Source organism: Dipodomys merriami, unplaced genomic scaffold (genome assembly GCF_024711535.1).
Source record: "Dipodomys merriami isolate MVZ:Mamm:240054 unplaced genomic scaffold, mDipMer1.0.p SCAF_414, whole genome shotgun sequence".
Taxonomy (NCBI): domain Eukaryota; kingdom Metazoa; phylum Chordata; class Mammalia; order Rodentia; family Heteromyidae; genus Dipodomys; species Dipodomys merriami.
In genome coordinates, this window is record NW_027205760.1 from 38648 (window position 1) to 59205 (window position 20558).

The following is a 20558-nucleotide window of genomic DNA, read 5'->3' on the forward strand; positions in this document are numbered from 1 at the left end:
TTAGATATAATAAACAATTATATTTTGATAAAATACCTTGTAGTCTGAACAGTTCTGACTGAACTGTTCATCTCTCTATGATCCTTGTAACTAAGATTAGTTTTATTCAAGTAAAACAAACTATGCTGTCATTGTAAGATATTCTGATTTGTCTGTTCCTACATGGGAGAAGAGTAAAGGGTCAGGTAGACATTTGTGCCAGCAAGACCTCATTTGGGAAAATGTCAGCTGCAGAATGTTAGAAGTAGCCCGTAAGCAAGGCTTACTTTGAATCCATTAGCTTCACAAACCTAAGTCAGTTGGATCAATAAGTACTTGAAAAAGCCATCACCTTTGGACCTAGCTACAAATTATTGAAAGTATGATCAAATTCCAAATGAAAAAGACTTAAAATTGTCATTGACAAAAAATTGCAAATGTGAGCAATTAATTGAACATATAATTTTTCCCCTATTCACAGAATTTTAGGGAAATAATAGCATTGTTAGGAACAATAAGGATTCCTTGTTCCAAGTAGGCACCCATGGATATAAGCCTGTATAAAGATTTCATCATTAACTACTTAAATTTAGAAGATACTACATGCTTCAGCAGCACGTATTCCCAAATTACACTACAGAGATTAACATGGCATTTGCACAAGGATGATATGAAAATTTGTGAAGTATTCCATATTTTTCATTCTTCAGATGCAAGAAATGAAAAACAGTTATTAAAAAGTTGATTACAAAATAACAAGTGTAACAACAAACGTAATTCCTTTTAATTAAATTTAGTTTGACATTAGTGTATTAAATCTTCACCTCAGAAAGGCGTTTACATAGCATAAACTTTACAAAACTTTTGAAATTAGACAAAATTGTCATTTTATCCCAAAGAAAAATAATATTAGGACCTAGGAAAAAAAGGAATCTAAGACTTTCTATATCGAATACAATCTGAAAGGACACATTAATGAACCTATGTATTATAAAATAATATAGAATTCAAAGTATATCTAGGAAAGAATAAAATAAATTATGAACATTATACAAACATAGAATATAGAATATTTTAAAATATTCTTTTTCAGACAAGCACCAGAAATACTTTAGTTTCTGTACTACTCATTTCAACAGATACGTTAAAATTATTTCTGATTAAAAAATCACAAACTTTGCAGAAATCATTATACATATAAACAAAAACTCTTGAATACATTTTGACATCCAATGCAGGCAATTCACTTTGAAGAATTCCACGGAATTCATGAATTTTTACAGTAAGTATTGATGTTGCCGGGCTCTGGTGGCTCACGCCTATAATCCTAGCTACTCAGGAGGCTAAGATCTAAGGTTCATGGTTCAAAGCCAGCCCAGGAAAGAAAGTCCTTGAGACTCTTATCTCCAATAAACCACTAGAAACCTGGAAGTGAAGCTGTGGCTCAAGCCGTAGAGCACTCACCTTGAGCTGAAGAACACAGGCATAGCGCCCAGGGCCAGTGTGCAAGCCCCATGACCGAGCAAAAAAAAAAAAAAAAAAAAAAGATATTGCCCTTATTTGGATTGTGGAAATATTTTGTATGGACACAAAGGATGGACTTGCATTTTTGAAATTTAAGAAACTTAACCCGACCATTAGGACTTAAGAGAACAATTTGTACAACCTCCCACAACTTCATAGAGGTAGTGGTAAATACTTATCCTTTAGGCAATTTCAAATGCAGTTTCTTCTAAGTTGTTCTTCACACCTGGTTTTATATAATGGTTCAACAGAAGGAGATCCAGTGTATCTTCGCTATCTCAATTCTCAACAGCAAGATGTAAGGGGGTCAAGAGGCCTTTAGTTGACATTGGTGTCTGTATCATGATTAAGTAAGAAAGAAGCCACTCTGGTATTATTCCACATATATACACTGTGCAGACGTGTCCAGCCATCTACAGTTATTGCATTTGCCACTTGAGTCACCAACTCATGGACAATGTCTAAGTGTCCACTGTAGGCTCCCTGATGAAGAGGGGTATACTCATCATCATCCCCTATTATTCACATGAGTGGCCTTTTTGAAAAGTAGTCTCTGCACTGTTGTAAGCTTAATATTTTCAGTAGCCCAATGAAGAAATTTACTTGGATCCTTCTCCATTTTTTGTCTTGCAATTGATACTATTCCTTACTTTTTCATCCTGTTCCTCATCTTCCTAAGAATTGACTAACCAGAGACTTTGAGAGCCAGTGGGAATGAGGTTTCCATGTATTTCCCTAATAGTTCACATTGGTTGAACTGGTCAGAAATATCCGGTGAATTTTCTGCATATCTTTTTTCACCATGATTTTTATTCTCTTTTTCTAATTTTACTATTTGAAATTATTCTAACTGGAGAGTAGGGAATTGATGGAGAACAGAGGAAAGATGTTCCTCCGTATTCAAAGGTACAGGCTGAAAATGAGGACCAGTGATATCTTCATGTGCATCTTATTCTAGGAATGAGAAAATATGAAATAATGCCTTCTATATAAATGATTTGGGAAGTGGCAGAACAAAAAGTTGAAATGATGCAACCAAAAATATAAAAGCAAAATAAATTAGGATAATTATGGAGCAAACATATTATCTATGAGAACCATGAAATAGAGAAAGGAAGAGAGATAGAGATGTGCAGTGACCTAGCTAGCCACAAAATCCATGACTCTGATCAATTGATAGAGCAAACAAAATTGTATTTTTTAAAAGATTGAAATAGAACTTATGTATTTACTTGAAATTAGTAAATACATTTTAGTAGCCTACATAAAGAGACATAGCTTTGACCAAATTACAGACAAGAATCTAAATCCTGGGTAATTATAGTAACAGATCTGACTGAAATCAGTTGAATCACACTTTTCCTGTACAATAAAGAAATAGGTCCAAGCTAGTAAAGCAGCTAGAGAAGGCAGGCAGATTGTATCTGTGACAAAACTTTGTGTAAAATGGTATTGAGGATTTCTTACTGGTGATCCACTTGCACTGGAAGCATGATTCTGAACTATTGCTTGCTGATTCTGAACTATTGCTTTGATCATTATATTCTCCAAGAAGAAAAATTGAGAATTGATAGTTTAGGACTACTAATACATTTTCACCTTCTCACTAAGCACCTTCAATCATCAAAATCACATGAAGACAATAGACAGGCCTACTTTTTTAGATGAAAACAAGTGTCTTTAAAAAAAACAATGAATTTATGTAGTCATGCATAGGACTTCTATTTTACTAATGCCTCATACATTTTAATAATGTTAGGTAACAATAAATAAAGCTCTTAAAGCTCTTAAAGCTCATATGTTCAATAGTGAGTTCTCTTACACAGTATCATGGTATTTTTTGTTTATGGTCTTATGAAGAAATTTACATTACTAACTTGAATTTCTGACAGGACAGTATCATCACTGTACATCTTGCTTCTATACTCTCAGGTTTACATTGCTATCTAAATATGTGCATTAGATAACTATAGAGGAAAAAGTAGAAGCCACACTGATGGCTCATGTCTTTAATCCTAGTTAATCAGAAAGATGAAATCTGAGGATTGTGGTTTGAAAGCAGACCAAGAATAAAAGTCCATTAGATTCTGATTTGAAAGTAACGAGCAAAAGATAGAAATGACGCTGTGGTATAAGCAATAAAATGCTAGCCTTGAGAAAACTGAAATAAAAAATAACAAATTCTGTCAAAAAGCTGTGTGTATAGTAGGAAATGTCCTGCTGTGTTTGGAGCCATTCCAGATGTGTGAGAGGCTCTGAGTTTTGTCTACAGTTGTTCAGAGAACAATACTGCCATCTTCTTGGGGGTTGGAATATTCATGTGCTCAAGGACTGCTGAGACCTTGGGCTACCCGTTGGGGTGTGTGTGTGTGTGTGTGTGTGTGTGTGTGTGTGTGTGTGTGTGTATTTTTCCCTCATTTTTCTCTGTCCACTTCCTGAGTGCCTGTCTGCCTATTCCTATATTCGGATGGTGCCGTTTCTCCATTGCAACCTTGCCTTTAGCCCCTTATCAGTATCTACAATGAGTCTTAAATTGTCAGAGACCTAAATATTCCACTTTTCCTTTGGAGCCCAAGTTTGGCTATCCATATCTTTGTCCACCTCCAGAGTATTCTGTGTCAGCAGGGCCAGCTGGCATATGTTCTCCACTGCCTCTGGGGGGCAGGGTCAGTCATGCAACGTCCTTTTTTTCAGCTGGGCCTCTGGCTGTACTGTATGTCCCACTCCCAGCCAGCTGGCAGTGGAGTGGGGGGAAGGATGGTTGCCAGTTGTTCTGACCAACTCGATCTTGATAGCTGACTGAAGGCTAACCCAGCAAGGGTGATCCGGGGTTACATGGGAGGTGAGGCCAAGGTGGCTTGAAAATATTGGTCGATGGCTAGGAAATGTCAACAAATCTTTTCACAGCAAGTCTATCTTCCGACGCTAGCAGGGCCTCTAGACAATTCCAGATGTCCAGAATACAGAGGCACAGACTTTGAGCTCCAGGGCCAGAGAACTACGGGATGAGAGACTGGTATGGCCAGTGCCTCAATTTTCTGGGGCATTATCCTTGACCTGGCTATGTCCCCCTTGTGTAAGTTTACTTCTTTACCCAGTGCTGGCCACACACCGGCCACTTGTGCTGTGGAAGTGGCAGGAGCAGAGGTGAGATCTAGGAAGACCAAAATCAGAATTTATGGCCTGAATGGGGTGTAGGGTGTCTTTAAAAAAATCTTAGAGCTAGAACTCAGAGCTTGGCACTGTCCCTGAGCTTTCTTTGTTCAAGGCTTACACTCTGACACTTGAACCATAGCTCACCTTTCATCTTTTTTAGTAGCTGAGTAGACAGAAGAGTCTCACATACTTTCCTGCCTGGGCTGGCTTCAAGTTGCTGCCTTAAGAGCTCAACCACTTGAGTAGCTAGGATTTCTGGTATGAGCCACTGACACCTGCTAATGATGTGTGTGTATGTGTGTGTGTGTGTGTGTGTGTGTGTGTGTGTGTGTGTGTGTGTGCGTGTGTGTGTGTGTGTGTGTGTGTGTGTGTGTGTGTTTACCAGGGCTTGAACTCAGAGCCTAGGTGGTATCCTAGGTATCTTTAGCTTGTTTGCACAAGGTTGGTGCTGTACTACTTGAACTAGAGTAGCTCCGCTTCCCATCTTTTTCGTGATTCTTTGAAGATAAGACTTTGCCCAGGCTAGCTTTGAATGTTGATTGATCCATAGGCCTCAGCCTTGAGTAGCTAGGATTATAGGCATGAGCCACTGGCATCCAGCTGCATGGATGTCTTTTCCTACACTCTTCTGTTCTAACAGCTATCTATTTTCCCTGGCCCAGATCTCAGACCTCCACATCGGCTTCCACCAGCCTCTGACTGTGAAGAACATAAAACTCAAACCTGATCCCATTCTTTTTCCTCAGGGGAGGAGGTTATGTTTCATCCGAAGCCAGGTATAGGAGGGGTAGCTGTAGATGGGTGCTCAGTTGGGAGAGAGGTAATCTGTTTTAGCCAAGAAAGGAAGTGTGGCCAGATGCTAATAGCTCATGCTCTCATACTCCTAGCTCATCAGGAGTCTGAGATCTGAGGATTGCCATTCAGAGGCAGCCCAGTTAGAAAGGTCTGTGAGACTCTCTTCTGCAAATAACCACCCAAAAGCTGGAAGAAAAGCTGTGGCTTAAGTGGTAGAGTGCTAGCCCTGAATGAAAAATGTGAGGGACAGAGCCCAGGCCCTGAGATCAAGCCCTAGAACCAAGGTGCTTATGCGTTCACGTGTGCGCGCGCACGCGCGAGCGTGCGCGCGTGCACACACCCACCCACACACACACACCAAACACATACACAGGAAGGTGGTAATGATGAGCTGAGCTAGAACTGGGGGCAGTCCTGAGGCATTGTCACAGTAAACTCTACAGGCATATCAAGTGTTTTCTGCCTAAATCCTTCTTGGGCTGAGGGGTCTGGGCCATGGAAGTAAGTTCCATGGAACCAGTCCCTCCATTTGTGCACTAGGCCACAGGACTAAGGAGAGGGCACTATGGATGCTCATTTGTAGTCGGCCCACGATTGCAGACCTTCATGTGTCCCTGAGCACTGGTGAAGAAAGCAGGCCTCTGGGCCCTGGGACTCCAGGGACAGCTACTGCTACAAGCATCAGCCAGCTGGCTGTGGATTCCTGAGCCTACAAGTCTTTCATGAGCCCAACTCAACACTTGCCCAAGGTGTGCCTGACAAATTCACACTCTTGTGATACCCTCATGAATGAGCATTACCTGGTATGACATCTTGCAGCTTCTGCCCCTCCTGGCTCAGAACTGTGGTCTGAGACGTCAATTTGCTACTCAGATCCATATCACATCCATGGCAGATGCCATTCTGATTATCTCTATGCCCAAAGGCTCCACCCTTTTCTGGTACTATGTCTTTCTCTGTAGACAATGGCCTCCAAACAGGCTGCTCCCAAGACTTGTAGGACACCTAGACATTGGGAGACCCTTAGGGGCCCACTGGAAAGTACTCTGCCTAGAGCCACAGAGGTACAAGCAGGCAAGAGGTTGGTCATGGGTATTGAACTCTGGGCCTGGCCATTGTCCCTAAGCTCTTCAGCTTACCACTTGAGCTACAGAGCCACTTCCGGTTTTATTGAGGTTCCTTGGAGATCAGAGTCTCCCGGACTTTCCTGCTTGGGCTAGCTTTGAACCGTGGTCCTCACATCTCAGTCTTCTGAGGACTAGTCTTTCACCACAGTGGACTAGGAGCTCCTGAAAGCTTTTCTTTACTTTTTCTGTGTCAGCACTGGGGCTTGAACTCAGGGCCTGGGCTCTGGTCTCTTAACATTTTAACTCAAGGTTAGCACTTTACGACTTGAGCCACAGCTCCATTTCTGGCTTTTAGTAGTTCATCGGCAAGAAGAGTCTCACTAACTTTCCTCCCCTGAGCTGGCTTCTCAAAAGATCTCTATCTCAGTCTCCTGAGTAGCTAAGATTTACAGGGGTTGAGCCACTGGTGGCATTGGGCTAGAAGCTTTTCTTTTCTATTTTCTTTTTATTGTGAAAATACTGTACAGAGGGGTTAAAATTACATGCGCAAGATAATGAGTACATTTCTTATCAAGCATTGTAGCCTCCTCCTTTGTTTCCCCTTCCCATCCCTTCCCAGCCTCCCCTCGGCACCCCACCCAATCCTCCCCCCCCTCCAAAGTTGTAAAGTTCGTTTTAGACATGACAACTTGTACTTCTCATTGTTGCAACGGGTCAAGCAAGCCTTCTTCCCTGCGTTTGCCCTGACTTCTACATGCAAAGGAGGTCTGAGGGTCAGGAACTGTTAAAAATACGATTCCAGCCACAGGAAATGGATGGGGTCCCTGGGAAAAAGCCGAGCTAATCTTCACCCTGGGCCCCTGTGGGACTCCACTCTCTGCCCTACCTGTGACTCAGCCTTGAATGTCCTGCCATACTTGCTTGAAGCCACAGAACCTTCATTCCACCCACACCAACTGCTCTACACCTCAGGATCTTTGCCCATGCTGTACCTTATGCCTGAGGCCGTCTGCCCTGAATCCACATCTTAGAACTCCTGTGGAATTTTGGCACTGCTTATATCACCTCCTGGAGCAAGTATTTCCTTCCCTTCTCCCACTTTCTTTTCATATTGAGTTGCTAGAGATGGAACTTGTGCAGGCTGATTGGCAAATGCTCTATCTTGTGTGTGTGTGTGTGTGTGTGTGTGTGTGTGTGTGTGTGTGTGTGTGTGTGTGTGTGTGTGTGCGCAAGTGCGTGCCAGTCCTAGGGTTTGATTTCATGGCCTGGATGCCATCCCATCCCTGAGCTTTTGTGCTCAAGGCTAGCACTCTAGTACTTAAACCACAACTCTACTTCTGTCTTTTTGTGATTAATTGGAGAAAAGTGTCTCATAGAGACTTTCCTGCTTGCAATTGGGATCCTCAGATCTAAGTCTCCCGAGTAGCTTACAGAGGTTAAACACCAACACTTACCCTCTACCCTACCTCTTACCTATAACCTCGGCCATCCTCTGATTCCCAGAAGAATATGTCTCATCAGGCTCACTTATTTTTTTTGCCAATCTTGGGGCTTGAACTCAAGTTCTGGACATGTTCCTGAGCTTCTTTTGCTCAAGGCTAGAACTGTATCACTTAAGCCACAGTGCCACTTTTGGCTTTTTCTCTTTCTGTGGTACTGAGCAATCGAACCCAGGGCTTAGTGCATGCTAGGTAAGCACTCTACCACTAAGCCACATTCGCAGCCCATGGCTCCCTTCTAACGGGAGTTATGAGGGTGAGATTTATTGGCATATCCCTTTCGGCATATATATTGCTATTTCATATCTTTGCCAAGATTTTGGACCAGACTGTGACTCAGCAATGAGAATGATAAATGAGTGATAGCCACTAGGCCCCAGAGGTCTAGGCTCACATCCTTCAGAGGGATAGAGAATATGGAGCCAGAAACTTTGACAACTCCTACAGTCTAGTTACTGTGATCTCCCTGGAGGCAGTGGCTGGCTGCTAGGTGTCCTGATTGGACACCTCAGCCAGAACTTAAGGCTTCAGTTATTAAATGGCAAAGAAGAATACTTTGTTCAAGCTTCCAGCTCAGACTTAGTACTCTCTGAGGGCTTGTTCCAGCTTGCCCAGGTTGGGGGACTGGGCATGGGCAACCTGCTGAATGCCCATCATCCTTACATCATCCATCCATACACAGAGATATAGAGTTATTGCCTCCTTTTTGTGGGGGGCAGGGATGGCAGTTCCAAGTTTGTTCTATGAGTCTAGGCCCTGTTCCTGAGCTCCTTTTGCTCAATGGTAGCACTCTGTCCTTGAGCCACAGCCTCATTCATGTTTTTTCTTCCTGTGATCTCTTAAAAATAAGAGTGTCTCAGGCTTTCCTGCCACGGCTGAATTCAAATTGTCATTCTCTACATCTCAGCTTTGTGAGGAGCTAGGATTACAGGCAGAAGCCCTGGCTCCTTTGATTCTTGTCTTCTTTTTGTGCTTTTTTGTAATTTTAACAATCTGAAATCTTCAAGGTGTCATTCTAATGGTTTGCATTCGAAAGTAACTAATCAGGCCTGGAGTTTGAAAGCCAGGACTGCCACCCACAAATGGAAGGAGATCCTGAAAAACTCATTCATATTCATGTGAATGCTAATGGAATGTAATACAAGTAACAATTAAATTTGCAGTAAATTCATGATTCTATTTTAGAATGCCACAGAAAATTTATTGGATTTATATCTTCCATTCTAGCACCACGGTATGATTCCCCTAATGGAAGGATACTGACTAATTTTTAATTAATGCTTTTATAAGTATTCAAACATGATACTTCATTAAATGGAGGCATAATTTAATAACTAATAATTGGTTATAGTATATATAATTTAATATCCTCACATTCCCTCTCTCTCTGTATGCATATATATATACATATCTATCTATCTATCTATCTATCTATGTCTCTTTCTATATATAGATATATATCTATATTCTATAGATCTCTCTCTCTATATATATATATATTTATAGATATATCTATAGATATCTATAGATATATCTATAGATATATCTCTATAGATATATCTATAGATCTATAGATATATATAGAGAGATATAGATATATCTCTCTATATATATCTATATATGTATCTCTATATATCTATAAATCTATAGATATATAGAGATATATAGATATATCTCTCTATATAACTATATCTATATATATATCTATATATATATCTATATCTATATATCTATATCTATATCTATCTATATCTATCTATCTATCTATCTATCTATCTATCTATCTATATATATATATATATATAGAGAGAGAGAGAGAGAGAGAGAGAGAGAAAGATCATTCCTATGGCTTGATCATAGGTCGTCAAATCTTTCTGGATCTCAGTTTGCCAGAGGCTGGTGTGCTAAGACTGTGACCCCATTTATGGACTGGCCATTGTAGTCCGTGATTTGAAATCCCAGCATGGCCAAAAATTTATTCGTGGAGTAAGAAGCCAATTTTTACACTTTTTTTTCCTTCTCTTTGAAAGTCCTGGGTCTCAGTATGATGTATAATCCATATGCAAATATATCCTATGTGATATGATGTAATAAAAGAACTATTATATGGGTAATAGTACTAAATAAACAAGGGTAATAAAGATCATACGCAGTAAACCCATGCACGAAAATAGATCTCATATATTAATATTACTTTTTTCCAGTGCTGGGCTTCATTTCAGGCCCTGGGAACTTATCTGAATTTCTTGTCTTCAAGGACGATGAGCCTTTCCCCTTCACCCATAGTGTCACAGAGTTATCCAGACCCTCAGTTCAAATAAAAGGCCTGCCAGAAAAATGTTGCAAATTCCAAATCAGGGCCTTATAATAATTATTATTTTTTTGCCCAAACACAGTGCTTACATTCAGGTCTTGGCATCTCTGCCACAGCCAACCCTAGGATCCTAGGACCCTAGTTCAAATCTTGGGGCTGGCAAAAAAAAAAGGGAAGCATAAAACTGAGAAGTTCAAGAGGTGGTTTTTTACTTTTTTCCCCTTTGTATTGTGACCATCCTGGATGTAAATGACAAGGCAAGAAAGAGTACTTGACTTTGCATTGCTGATGTTTGGCGGACTATTAAAGAAGCCATAGCCAAAACTGTCAGCTTAGGTCTGGAGGTCGAATCGTGGGATTGCCACTAATGAATGGCAGAGATTCTAAAATCCCATTCCCATGTACAGCTATACAAATGGAATGTTATAAAAGTAACAACTAAATTAGTAGTTAGTGTTTAATTATATTATAAAATTATTCACAACATTTATAATACAATGACTAATTTTCAATTAATAATTTATTATGTATTCAATCATGATCCTTAAAAAAGGAAGGAATAATTTAATTCCCAGTAATCAATACTAATATCGTATATGTAATTTCATAGTATACAGACATCTCTCTCTTATTTCATGCATCTACAGCTATCTATCTATCTATTTATCGATCTATCTATCTATCTATCGATCTATCTATCTGTCTATCTATATCTCTGAAGAGATATGTATCTATAGATAGATAGATAGAGATATATCTATATCTCTGGAGACATTTAGATAGATAGATAGATAGATAGATAGATAGATAGATAGATAGATAGATAGATAGATAGATAGATAGATAGAGATATATCTCTATCTCTATCTCTATCTCTCTCTATCAGCCACTACTATGGCTTGTTCCCAGGTCCTCAGAACTGGCTGGAAGCTCAGTTTGCCAAAGGCTTTTGTTCTACAACTGACCCTTTCATGAATTGGGCATTGTGGGCTGTGAGTTCAAATCCCAGCATGGCCAAAATTTTATATGTTGAGTCAGAAGCCAATTTTGACACATTTTTTTCCTTGTCTGTGAAAGTCTTGGGTCTCAGTATGATGTATAATCCATATGCAAATAGATTCATGTGATAAGATGTAATATATGAAATAGATGCTATATATGTAATATTACTAAATAAAATAAAAATAAGGGTAATAAATGTCATAAGTTTTAAACCCATGCACGTAAATAGATCTCATATATAGATATTATTTTTTTCAGTACTGGGGCTTGAAATTGGGCCCTAGAAATTCTTGCTGAAATTCTTGTCTTCAATGACGGTGAGCCTACTCTCCCCCATAGTACCACAGATTTACCCAGACCCTGAGTTCAAATCCCAGGCCTGCCAGAAAAACAGTGCAAATTCCAAGCCAGTGCCTTAATATTTTCTTGGCCATGCCTGGGGCTTGAACTCAGCTCGTGCAACTCTGTTTCAGTTTTGATCATCCTAGGCTGCTGTGCAGCCTCTGGACCCACAGCCCATCCTGAGATCCTAGGAGCTGAGTTCAAATCTTGGGACCATAAAAAAAGTAGAAGTTCTAGGAAGATGGCTCAGTAAACAGGGCTTGCCTTGCATCTATAAGGCCCTGGGTTAGATTCCTCAGCACCACATAAGTAGAAAAAACTGGAAGTAGTCTTATGGCTCAAGTGGTAGAGCGATAGCCTTGAGCTGAAGAGTTGAGGCACAGCACCCAGACCCAGAGTTCTGGCCCCAAAACTGAAAACAAAGGAGAAGGATAAAACTGGGAAGTTCCAGAAGGCGGTTTTATATGTTTTTTTCTTTGCATTGCAACCATTCTGGTTCTAAATGACAGGGCCTGGAAAGTGTACATGACCTTGCACTGCTGAAGTTTGGTGGGCTATCAGGGAAGCCATAGCCAAAATCAACAACCTAGGCCCGGGTGTGAATCCCAGGACTGCCACCTATGAATGGCGGGAGAGCCTAAGATATGCATTCTGATATATATCCATACAAATGGAATGTTGCAAAGTAATAATTACATTAGTATTTAGTGTATGATTATATTATAAAATTATGCACAATAATTATAGTATATTGACTAATTTTCAATTAATACTTTATTATGTATTCAACCATAATACTTAAATAAAGGAAGGAATAATTTCTTGATAATTGGGAGTAATATAGTATATATAATTAATTACTATACAGACATCCCTGTCTTGTTTTATACATACATATATATACTTATATATGTATGTGTATATATGTGTGTGTGTGTGTGTGTGTGTGTGTGTGTGTGTGTGTGTGTGTGTGTGTGTAACAATCTACATATCTATTTCTACACTTGTCATTCCTGGGGCTCTGTGGTAGAGTGCTTGCCCAGTATGTATGAAGCCCTGGGATCCATTCCACAATATCACATGCACAGAATAAACCACAAGTAGTGCTGCCATTCAAGAAGTGGAGCATTGGTGTTGAGCATGGAAGCTTAAGGACTGTGTTTAGGCCCTTACTCAGGCCCCAGGACTGGCACCAAAAACAAGTTAGAATATTCTGACTGCAAGTATAGAAAGCCAGGATTTCAAATACCTCATCACAGAGCAAGCTGGGAGTCTGAAGCCAATGGATGCCACCTAACATGACTTAGCCAGAGGCCAACAGCTGCAACCCAGCACCATGGAACCAGATGCTGCTGGCTCACCCCTTGCTGCTTGCTGAATGAGATCAGACACTGGTGGGTTGAAAACTCAGCCCGGACAGGAAGTCTGCAAGGCTCTGAGCTGTGCCTCAAAATGGTAGAGCTCTAGCCTTGAGGAAAAGTTCTTCGGACAGTACCTCCAACCTATGAGTGAAATCCCCGAGGCTGATGATACTCCCCACAAAAAAATACCCCCCTAAACCATAAGATGTGAACTTGTGTGGTTTGTGACGTGTATGTGAAAGAGTGGTGATACTGATGAAAGCACCTTAAATCTAATGACAGTTTATATGATACAGCAATGTGAAGAAACCTTCCTGGGGTGCTTGGTCCTCAGTCCTTCATGGGGTTCTGGATCATTCATGGGGTACTGTGTGCTGAGTCATTCACGGGGTGCTATGTGCTGAGTCCTTCAGGAGTAGTATTCATGCATCTGGTCCTTATAAGAGCTACACAAGTAAGATGATTGTGCAGATGAGAAAGTTGAGGCTCAGATATATCCCCAGGGCAGGGCCAAATTTATGTATATATTTAGCTCTAGTGACTTGTCTCCTGCAGACAATTGTTTTGGTTTAATTTTCACCATCATGAACCTTGAACTCACAGCCTAGGTGTTGAATTTCTTCTTGGGCTCATGGCTAAAGTTCTACCATGCTGAGCCAAGGACCTCCTTGCAGCAAAGTGCAGGGCTTAAGTGTCTTTAGCTGAGGTCTATCATCCTGGCTGCTTAAGAAGCTGAAGATCTTGGTTCAAAGCAATTTCAGATCATGGTCCAAAGCCAGCCCTGGCAGGAAATTCCTTGAGATGGTTATCTCCAAAAACCACCAGCAAGCCTGAAGGGGCCCTGTAGCTCAAGTGCTAGAGCGCTAGATTTGAGCTGAAGAGATGAGAGACAGCACTCAGGCCCAAACTTCAACTCCTCCAACTTACAAGAAAAGAAAGAAATCTGAAGTGGAGTGCTGGGAATTTTTCCTAGGGGTAGACTGCATTGCATGTGTGAAACCCTGGGTTTGAATACTCAGTACCACATCCATAGAAAAGGTCAATCCCTGAAGTGGCACTGTGGCTCAAGTGGTAGAGTGTTGTCTTTGTACAGAAGAAACTCAGATACAGTGGTTAGTTCCTGAGTTCAAGCACCAGGACTGGTATACACACACACACACACACATACACACACACACACACACACACACACACACACACACACACACACACACACACACACGGAGGCACCGTTGCCAATAATGAATCATTTCATTAGGTTCAGCTCCCCAATTGTCTGCCAGAAGAACTCTTGAATTAATGGTAGTAGTTTGTTTCAACACTGAAACATAGTCACAAAGACAGAATAAGTGCAGGGAACTTGGCCTGCCACAGGAGGTGGCACAAATGAAGGCTTCCTGTCAAAACAGAGCACTGGGGAGAGAGATAGCTTGAGGTACAAAGAGGCCTTTTTCTCCTGACCTTCAGAGCCTGCCCACACTCATCCTAACTAAATGGCCCAGATGAATTGTTTGTCACACAGCTGTACAGGAGTGAGGCTTTTTGTTTGCCTGTTACAAAAGTGAGGCAGACTTCCTGTAGCAGACTGGGCTATGGAGAACCCCTCATGCTACTCTGGGAACAGTGAGGGTAACCCCGGAATATGCACTGTTTTGAAATCACTGTCTGTAATATGAAACCATTCTATTCAAAGCAAATTTCCTAGCTGGGTTTCTTCATAGAACCTCTGGATGTTCACTGATACAAATACATGCATACATCCTCAGACATATGGAGTTAATGGCTCTTTTTTGTAGCAGGTTCTGAGGCTTGAACTGTTAGCCTAGACATTTTCCCTGAGCTCCTTTTACTCAACGAACCATTTTATTGTGTCTTAAACCATGATTATGATAGCCTGGGATGCAGCTTCTATACCAACAGATGATCCAGGGAACCTAGGACCCGAGTTCAACTCCCAGCACTGGCAAAAGTACATCAAACCAACAAAAATGGAGGAGGAAAACCCCAGGAAGTTTTACACAACTGTTTTACATTTGTTTCCTCAGCACTGTTACCCTCCTTGATCTCAATGACTAGTCTTTTAATTGTATGTGACCTTGCATGACAAAAGCTGGTGGGGTATCAGTAAAGCCTGAGTCCAATCCAGATACGTAGGCCCTGAGTTCAATCCTGGGACTGCACCTACATATGGCCGAAGATCTAGGAAACTTGTTCCTATGTATTGGAACACTAATAAAATGTTTGAAATGTACTAATTGAATTACTAATTAGCTAGTCATTCTAGTATAAGATTGTATGTAATAAATATAGGTCATTGATTAATTCTTTATTAACTGTTCTACTGTGATTAATTAATAGAGGCATAATTTTAGAGCAAATAATTGGTAGTAATAGAATATATTAAAAATAAGATATAGACAGCACTCTTTATATAGGGTTATACACTAGAATCTACATAAATATCTATCTGTCTGTATATATTTATGGATGTATATACATATGTAAATACACACAAAAATGCACACACACAGTGCAATCTAAACATCTATCTGTTTATATATTGGCCATTCCTAGGGCTTGATCTCAGTTCCTCAATTTTGCCTGCCAACTTCACTTGCATCAGACTACTGTGCTAACATTTAACCATTCATGAAGTGAATTCATGAGTTCAAGTCACAGAACTGCCAAAAACTTAATCCTGGTGGACAAACCAATTGTCCCACTTGTTTTCCTTATCAGTGAAAGTCCTGGGTCTCAGGAATGATGTAGAATATGTAGGCAAATTTATGTCTTATGTAATAGGATGCAAAAAATGGTATATATAATCATGCTCACTAAAATACATAAAAAATAAATAAAACACAAAATAAAATGAATACACTAACCTTAATATGCAGTAAATATGTGTATGTAAATATAAATCATCTGTTTAAAATGTATATGTATATTAATCTTTTAAGTGCTAGGACTTGAATTCAGGCCCTAGGAACAGGCCTGGCTTTCTTGTCTTCCAGCACAATGAACTTCCCCATCCCCCACAGTGCTGCAGATTTACCCAGACACTGAGGTCAATTCCCAGGCCAGGCAGAATAAAGGACATGGATATCAAGCCAAGGAGCCTCATAATATTTTAAATATATTTAATGTATGAATATATGTACCTGTTTATTTATTTTTATTTTGTCAAGCACAGAGCTTGAACTCAGGTCGTGGCAATTCTGCCGCAACTGTGATCATTCTAGGCTGGGGTGCAGCCACTGGACCCACAGCCGAACTTGGGTTTCTGGGCCCCAAAGGCTGACAGGAAAAAAAAAAATTAATGTGACACAGAAAAATAAAAAAAAATGGCAACTTGCAGATGGTTGCCAATTTTACATTTGTTTGCTTTGCAAGGTGACCATCCTGTGTCTGAATGACACATTTGAAAAATGTCGGTAACCTGGGTTCGCTGAAGGCTGGCGGGCTACCAGGAAAGCCATAGGCCAACACGGCAACATAGGCCCTGTGTTGGAAGCCCCTTCCTGTCCCCTACCAATGGAGGAAGATCTTAAGAGTCTCATTCCTATTCATAGGAATACCGATGGAAGATTATGAATGGCAAGGTGGAATTGGCTGTTTCTGAATACTACTGTACAATTAGACAGAGTGATTTTAGAAGGTCAATGGATTTTAATGAGTTTTTTAAAAAACATTCAAAGAATATTATTACACGGACGCAATATTTTCCAGACAGTGGATGATTTAATTGATAATTCATTAAGTTATGAAAAGAATAATATTAATTATATGGAAGTATACTAAATATCCAAGAATTGGTAGAAATGTAGTCAATATAACTGAAGAATGTACAGACATCTCTGGCACTCTATAATGATCTATATTTTATTGTGTAATACTATCTGAATGGCAATCTGTTCCTATTTTGTCCATGCCTGGGGCTCGATCTCAGGTGCTGGAAATGACTGTCAGCTAAATATGCTCCAGGCTTGCATGCTGACACTCACCCAGTCATGAATTGGGCCTTGTAGGCTGTGAGTTAGATGCCAGCACTGACAAAAATTGAATCGTGCAGTAAGAAGTCCATGGTGACTCATGTTTTCCTTTTCTGTGAAAGTCCTGCATGTCAGGTGTGAAGTTGCATACATAGGCAAATCTATATCCTATGTAATAAATGTAATAAATATTTCATGTGTAATAACCGTCAATAAGATAAATGGTAAATAAATGAAAAAAACAAAAATAAAATGAATAACTATACTAAGTGCGATATGGGGGTCAGCATCTGGGGCTGTAATCTCAGGGCCTAGGAAAGGCCTGGCAGCTGAATTGGCTAGAGGCTGCTATGCTGACCATCACTCATTCATGAATAGAACCTTCTAGGCCCTGAGTTTAGATCCCAGCACTGCCAAAAATGTAATTGTGGAGTTAGAAGCTGAGTGTGACACACATTTTCTTTTTCTTTGAAAGTGCTCAGTGACAGGTAGGATGTATAATTCAGATGCAAATCTATATGCTATGTAATAGGATGTCATAAATGTAAAAAATGACATAGGTGGAAGAATTGTCACTATAATTCTAATGACAGCTTGTTGAATAGAGCTATGTACTGAGTCCTTCATACAGTGCTCTGTGCTGAGTCCTTCACAGGGTGCATTCTTTCATCAGGTCCTTGTAAGAGTTCTACAACTGAGATGATTATGCAGACAAGAATATTGATTCTCAGATATGTCTCCATGGCAGGGAAAAATTATGTATTTCTGAAGAGTAATGAGTTGTCTCCTGCAGACAATTGTTTTATTTTGTTTTTTCTCAGTCATGAACCTTGAACTAGGGGCCTGGGTGCTGGCCCTTAACTCTTGGCTCATGGTTAGCACTCCACCACGTGGAACCAAGGACTCCCTTGCAGCAGAGGTCACAGCCTAGGGGTCTATAGCTGAGGTTGTCATCCTGCCTTCTCAGGAAGCTGAGATCTGAGGATCTGGGTTCCAAACTATCCCAGACACAAAAGGTACTATGATCCTATTATCTCCAATTCACCACTAAGAGACCTGAAGTTGAAGGTGGGTGTTTGTTGCTCATGCCTGTCATACTAGCTACTCAGGAGGATAAGATCCAAGAATCATGGTTAAAAGCTAGCCTGAGCTAGAAAGTTCTTCAGACACTTAGCTCTGATGGACCACCAGAAAAACTGAAATGGCGTTTTGGCTCAAGTGGTAGAGCACAAGATTTGAGCTGAAGAGCTCAGGGACAGCACCCAGGCCCAGATGTCAACTCCTACAATAACAACAACAAAAAGACAGAAACAAACTAACAAACCTGAAGTAGAGGGCTGGGAATGTGCCTTAGGAGTAAAGTGTTTTTCATATATGAAACCCTGGGTTTGATTACTCAGGACATCACTAAAAAAAAAAGCTCTGGCTCAAGTGGGAGAGGGCTAACCTTGTACAAGAGAAACTAGTTATAGTGCTCAGGTACAGTACTCAGGTCCTCACTTCAACTGACTTCAACCTCAAGGAATGGTGTATGAGCCTGCGTGCATGTGCACGTGCACACACACACACACACACACACACACACACACACACACACACACACACACACACACACACACACAGACTAGAATTGATGCTGTTACACAAAATGGTAAAGCAACGGGCTTCTGTACTGAGGTCATGGTCAGCACCCCAGGCCTGTTTTCAAATCCAATACCTAGCCACCCAGGGCTCAACTAGGAGAGGTCAAAGGTTTCAAAACCTGAGGAGATTCACCAGCCCTTGATGACAGGAAGCTTTGATATCAGTTATGTGCTTGGATTTCCCAAGCTTCCAGAAACCTAGGAGAGGAATCATAGGACCATCATCGCCCTCAATGAAACATTTCATGAGGTTCAGTGCCCTAGTTTTCTGCCAGAAGGACTGCTGAATTTTATTGAACACTGTATCTGAACACCGGAATATAGTCTCACAAAGGCAGGATAAGTGCACAGGACTTGGCCTACCACAGGAGGTGGCACAAATGAAGGCTCCCTGTCAGTGCTCTCCCCGAGCATTGGGGAGAGAGATAGTTTGGGGTACAAAGAAATTGTTTTTTCCTGACCTTTAGAGCCTGCCCAAAATAATCCCCACTATCTGACCCAGATGGAGTTGTTTGTTACACAGCTGTACAGGAGTGAGGGCTTTTGTCTGCCTGTCAAGACAATGAGAAAGACTTCTTCCAGCAGGCCTGGGATGCAGAGAAACCCTCAGGCTACACTGGGAACAGTGATGGGAGCCCTGGATTATACACTGTCATGAAAGCAGTCTCTGTTACGAAATCATTTTACTGAAAACAAATTTCCTAGCTTGGTGTCATTCATCATAACTACTCTGGAGCTTCACCTATAGGAATACATCCATACATCCAAAGACATGGCGGTACAGGCTCTTTTTGAGTGGTCAGTTCCTGGGGTTGAGCTATGATCAGGCATTGTCCCTGAGCTCCTTTTGCTCAAGGGTAGTGCATTAACCTTTCTGTGATCTCTTAGAAATAATAGTGTCATGGATTTTCCTATGCTGACTGGATTCAAACTCAGGTTCTCTACATCTCAGCCTCCCAAGGAGCTGGTTTTAAAGTGAGAAGCCACTGGTACATTCTTTCTTTTCTTCTTCACTTTTTAATCTGGAAAATCTGACTTCTTAACAGGGTCATTCCAATGATTTGAATTTATAGGTTAACTACCCAATATTCTACATAGCTGCTTTCTCTAAGAAGGATTTTCACTCTTCATCTTCTCATCTGGTCACAGGTTTGTAGCCAAAAGTGACAAATGAGTGTCACAGGATTTGGGAGCAAATGTCCAGAGGACATGCCAGCACTGTCAATTAACATTGAGCTGCAGTGAATTTTCCTACTCAGGATGAGAGGACTGAAAGCTAGAGCGATCCTCATAATGTCTGCATTGCTCCTTTTGCCTATAAAATGATCTAATGATTATGAGTGTTGTGTGTCTCCAACCTTAAGTATCTAGAACACACTAGAAGCATCTTCTTGTATCTCTTTTTCTCTAGTGCCTCTTGAAATTTAGATTAAGGGTTTGTGTGGAGGGGCTCCTCAGTTAATCCCTGAGGAAAGACGCTTGAAACCTCTTTGGGAGATTGCCCTTCAAAGTAAGCTTGAGCAGGAAGTCTGTCAGACTCTTATCTCTTATAAAACACCAGAAAACTAGAAGTGGAGCAGTGGCCCAGAGGATCGAGCTCTAGCTTTGAGAGAGAAAGCCGAGCAGGAAACAGAGGCTAGACCAGGCAGGAAATCCTGGGAGGCAGTTACATCCAATTAATGAACAGATGGCTGGAAGTGGATCTGTGGTGGTGGTAAAGCCTCAGCCTTGGGAAAAACAGCTGAGGAATGCAGTGGGCCCTGTGTTCAAGTCCTGGGATAGGCACAAATTTTTTTTCAAAAAGACAAGGCCAAGTTATGTATCAGTGCCCTACCTAGTTATGTGTGTATATTACCTCCCTGAATGCAAACAGACCATATGCAA

The 20558-nt window shown here is 40.8% G+C and overlaps 1 pseudogene; it reads left to right on the forward strand.

Annotated features, from left to right (window-relative positions):
- Positions 1-582: 582 nt before the first annotated feature.
- On the forward strand, positions 583-679 carry LOC138807188 (U6 spliceosomal RNA; annotated as a pseudogene).
- The last annotated feature ends 19879 nt before the right edge of the window (positions 680-20558 follow it).